The 5,608-nt window shown below is 14.0% G+C and overlaps 13 annotated features.

Moving 5' to 3' along the window:
* Positions 1-1,557: 1,557 nt before the first annotated feature.
* Positions 1,558-1,650: a microsatellite.
* Positions 1,577-1,675: a microsatellite.
* Positions 1,580-1,679: a microsatellite.
* Positions 1,615-1,687: a microsatellite.
* Positions 1,688-2,260: 573 nt separating this feature from the next.
* Positions 2,261-2,331: a microsatellite.
* A 776-nt stretch (positions 2,332-3,107) lies between these two features.
* Positions 3,108-3,168: a microsatellite.
* Positions 3,152-3,230: a microsatellite.
* A 611-nt stretch (positions 3,231-3,841) lies between these two features.
* Positions 3,842-3,932: a microsatellite.
* Positions 3,862-3,963: a microsatellite.
* Positions 3,964-4,640: 677 nt separating this feature from the next.
* Positions 4,641-4,740: a microsatellite.
* Positions 4,667-4,740: a microsatellite.
* Positions 4,728-4,773: a microsatellite.
* Positions 4,774-5,573: 800 nt separating this feature from the next.
* Positions 5,574-5,607: a microsatellite.
* Between the last annotated feature and the right edge of the window lies 1 nt (position 5,608).

Below are 5,608 nucleotides of genomic sequence, written 5' to 3'. Positions count from 1 at the left end.
TTTATATAAAATATATATATATATATTTTTTTTTTTTCATATATGTTAAATGTCTTTTTCTATAGGCTTAATTATGTTTAATTATGATATTTACATGTTTTTTATAAATTATATATTATTTGATAATGTAAACTAATCTTTGAATGAATTAATAAAGCTAATTTAAAATAAATTGTAATATAAAATTTTAGATCTTAATATTTTATTTTTGATTTATTTGATTAATAAATAATAAAATTATTTAAAGATAAATTTATTATAAAATTAATAATTAAAATAAATAAAAAATTTTATCATTATATATATTTCAACTAATAAAATATTTTTGTAAAACTATATAATAATATAATATATATTTTTTTTATAAAAAAAAATATAAAAAATATATTATATAAATTATTATATTTTTATATAATATATAATAAAAATAAAATATATATTATTTAATTTTAATTCATTATATATTTTATTATTTTAAATACAAAGCATATGTTTCTTTAAGTTCATTTTTTTCATATTTATCCTATTAATTTCTTCTATACACATAATAAGCTGCCATAATTACAGGATTGTCTAAATCAATTTACTCTTCTAGATGTTTAATCTATTATAAATAAAAAACAATTGATATATAGTATATATAAAATAAAAATTATAACCTATTATTTACTCAAATTCATTGATTAAGAAAATTCTTTAATTTATCTTTTCATATCAGCTATAAAAATATATTAAAATAAAAATTGGAAATAAAAATAAAAATACTTGCAATTTCATGATGATATATTAATTATAAATTTTCTAAAAACTCTTCTTCATCTTTATTGTATTCAAATAAAGATAAAACACTTATTAGGCTTTTATTAGATTGATTTATAAGACTATAGAAAACTTGTAATATATCTATTTGACTTTCTTTTAGCTATTGTTTAAATTACTAAATAATCTGTTTAAAGTTTTCTCTATCTTCTAAACTTGGACTATTATATTTTTAGAATTAATAATATTCTTGTTTTCTTAAATCTTTTTCACATTAATTAGCTAAATCAATTAATTAGTCAATTAAATCTTATTATGATATTTCTTAATTATTATATAAGTTTATTATATCTGTTATTTAATGTGCACCATTTAAAACTGCTTTTTCTAAATCGATTTTTTAATCATTTCTCAAATATCTACTAAATGCAAATATTATTTCCAATTAAAATAATGTATTTTTATTAAATTTTGAAATTTCCATTTTATTCTTTGTTAATTATTTTATAATTACATAAATATATATACATTTTTTATATTTACTAAATTAAATTTAGTTAAACTCATTTTTTCAATTAAAATTAAATTCTCATAAAATTCTTGTTTGTTTACTTCAATTAAAAATTTAAATATAATATTTAAAAATAAAAATAAAAAATATATTACAATTAACACTATATGATTCAAAAGCAGATAATATAGAAACATCATCTTATAAAAATAAATATTATTAAACTTAAAATTATTAATTCTGTTTTTAAAAAATATTAATAATATGAATTTATATGAAAAAAAAAAATATTTATAATTATAAAAAATTTATATATATATGTATTTAATATATATATATAAATATAATTTATATTTATATTTATATAAATTAATATTTATTTAATTTATATTAATATATTTATATATATTTCTTTATATTATAATTATTAAAATTTACATTTTATAATTATCTCAAACTATTTTTAAAAGCATTAAATTTAGATATTTTTTTATTAACAGAATTTATAGTAAAATCGTTTTTTATTTATTTAAAATTTTTTTAATTATTTCTTTTGTTTAATGAATATTCTAATGAATTGCATATTATTAAATTATATTTAAAGCTGTATAATCATTCTTTTTAAATATTTATAATTAATATATGTTTTTTTATAAATAATAAATATACCAAATAATACATTTTTTAGAAATTTTAAAGGATTTTATCCTCAACAATTTAATACAAATAACGTATAATTTCATTATAAAATTATGCATTTTATTTAAAAATTTCAGAATCATAAAATTCATTAATTTCTTAATATAGAATTTCATTTAAATCATTTTATTAAACTTAAATGCCCATATCCTTGCCATATAAATTTTCAATTTTTTTCTAATCGTATTATTATTCATAATATTAATCATAAGAAATTTAATTAATAAGAGAAGAATTAGCTTTTTTTTTATTTTAAAAATCTCCTGTAATTTTCCTAGTTGTATTGTTTCCTATATATATATATATATATATATATTTATTTATATATATATATATATATATATATATATATATATATATATTTCTTTTTTTAATTTTCAAATTTTTCTTATTAAAAATTACTGCTTTTATTAACTGGTGAAAATTTAAATCCTGTTTCGATTTCTAAATTAACAGTTTTCATTCTTTTTCTTGTGAAAACATCATTATTTTGCTATTATTATTCTTCATTTTATTATTCTTGTTTAAGGTTTAGGTTTTTTTCTGACTTAATTGCTTATAGTTTTAAAAAATATTTGTTTTTGTTTATTTTTGTTATTCTTAATTTTCATTATTAGTTAATTATTCATGAATTTCATTATTTTTTTAAGAAATGGCTTATTAACTGAAATTAATATTATTATTATTTTCTTAAAACTTTAATTTAGATTTTTTTTATTAAATTTATTTTTATTAATTATTAGGTGAAAAGCATATTTACTTTTAATTATTTTCACTTAAACAAGGAGAGTTATTACTATTTGAATCTAAAGGAATGAAACAATCATTTTTTTTTTTTTTTTCATTAGAATTAATATTTAATTTAATTTATTATTATATATGCATTTATAAAGCTTATTTTAATAATTAAATAAAATTTGGAAAATCACATTCAACTCGAAAATGTTAATAAATAGCAAATATAGGAGAAATTTTATTTTCTTTATTATTTTCAATAATTTATAACTCATCATAAGAAAAATTACGGTTCATTTCTTATTAAAATCTACTCATTGAAAATAATTATAAAGGCATAATAATCTTTATTATTGTATATTAAAAAAAATATAAATGTAATTAAATTAATAAATAAATATATAAAAAAATTAAAATTTATTTATATATATAGAAAAAAAAAAAAAAATATATATATATATATATATATATATATATTTATATATAAATATTATATATATATATATATATATTTATATATATATATTTAATTTTATTATATTTGTGTTTTATATTTTTAATAAAAAAATACTTGACTTTATTTTGTATTTTCATCTAATTTTAATATTTCTTAGAAAAGTTATAAAATATCTTAATTTTATTAATTAACTAAATAAATGGCCATTCCTTTTTATTTTTTTATAATAATAAGTTTTTATTAAATACCATATTCTTCTGGTTTAAATTCTGAAATATAATCTTCCATAAATTCTTATGGTGTAATTTCTGATACATCTGTATTTTCTTTATTTTAATTAATATCTACAATATCATAATTTTAAAAGGGTATAATTTTAATAATATCATTATTAAAATTTTAATTCTACTAAATTGTTAATTATTCATTTATATTATGGTTTTATTAATACATTTAAATAGTATGTAAAGGCGAGTCTTCTATAATAATACCTTTATTTTTATTACTACTGTCATTCAATTATTATTATTAGACTTAAGGAGGACTATTTTAATTACTTCCTACAAAATCTAAATTATTAATCAAAAAATTTTCATTATTATTTAAATTATTATTGTTTTCCTAATTTTGTATCGGGGAAGTTTCTTATTAAAAAATATTATTTATTTTAACTATTTAAAATTATTATTATTATTAATGCTATTATTATTATTATTATTATTATTATTATTATTATTATTAATTTAATTTATTTATATTAATATTATTATTTATATCTTCATTTATTATATTTTTATATATTTAATAATTACTATTATCTAATTTATATTGCGAAGCGAGTTTTTTCAAACTTTTTACTAATTCATCTTAATTTCTATCATCTGAAAACACTCCTAATACTTATTAGTCGCTATTATTTATTAATGTTGTAAGAATATTTGTTTCTTTTTATGTTAAAAGCTAACTTTTTAATAAAAATTGTAGATTTTCAAATATTTTTTTTATAGCAGGAAAAGGACTTGTAGGTCTATCTGAATGATTAAATTATGAAGCAATTCTTTTGAGTTTTTTACTAATTAAATATGTATATTATTAAATTGTTAAAAAAATAAAAATACCTTAATGCAGTTTAATTATATTTATTTTATAAATAATCTTCTACTATTTATATTACATTTTAATTTTCTTCAAGTATTAGCTTTTTTATTTATGTTAAAGTAGGAATATCAAGCAAATTATTTGTTTCTAAATCTATTATTGATTATATTATTTATTCTTAAGTACTTTTTTGAAAATAAATATATAAAAAATTAAATTATTATATATATAAAATAATACAATTAAGATTTTTAGTCTAACAATTCTTATTAATCAGGTGATTAAGATTTTAAAAAATCAATAAAATTACTTTTATCAAATTCACTTTAATATGTTTTGTTTTTTAAAATAAAATAAATAAAATAATTTAAAATCAAAAAAAATATATATATAATAAAAATACAAAAATATATAAATAATTATATATATATGTATATAAAAAGGAATATATATATATATAATATATAATATATATATATATTTTTCTATATAATATTTATTTTTATATTTATATAATTTAAATACTTATAATTTTCATAAAATTATCTTAAAAAACAATCGAAATCTTCTAATATTTTGCATTTAAAATACAAAAATTCATATTATGAAATCTCTTAATTTTTTACAAAATCATTCAAAACTATAATCATATCATTGCATTCTGGCATATTTGCCCTTATAGTTATTAATTCATTTAATTCAATTTCCGTTCCTTAAACTGATTCTTCCATTAAAACTTAAAATTTACTTTCATTTATATTAATAAACCTATTAATGATTCTATAAATCCTTTCTATATCATTTTAGAGTGAAATTTCTACTATTTTTTAGCATTTTTTATAAAGTATTATTGATGGGAAGACTTTTATGTTGACAATATCTTCTTTAGAATTTACATAATAGACAAAAAAATCGCATTTTTATTAATATTAATTGGCTATTTAGTTAATTATTTTTATCAAATCAATTTAATTTTCATATATAAGGGCTACTATAACTACCCTAAAATCTTCGAATTCAAAAGAAACTTATTCCCAGAGTTAATAATTAGTAATCAGAGTAATAAAATTTGATAAGTTTTCTGTATTTTTTTAATTAGAATTAAGTATATTGGAATTATTTGTTAATACCATACTATTTTTGCTATTAGAAACTATCATTAAATTTTCGTTGTTTAGATTTTCGCGATATCTAGAAAAATTTTTGCTTTAGTTTTAGAGATTTTCCGAATTTTCGGCTATTACAGTATATGTTTCATTTTATTTTATTTATTATTTATTTTACCAAAAATATTAGAGTTTATAAAAATTATTCTTTTTTTTTTTTTTTTTTTTTTTTTTTTTTTTTTA

This window comes from Ichthyophthirius multifiliis (assembly GCF_000220395.1).
Source record: "Ichthyophthirius multifiliis unplaced genomic scaffold scaff_1120509249559, whole genome shotgun sequence".
Classification (NCBI taxonomy): Eukaryota; Ciliophora; class Oligohymenophorea; order Hymenostomatida; genus Ichthyophthirius; species Ichthyophthirius multifiliis.
This window is presented reverse-complemented; position numbering and strand designations above follow the sequence as displayed.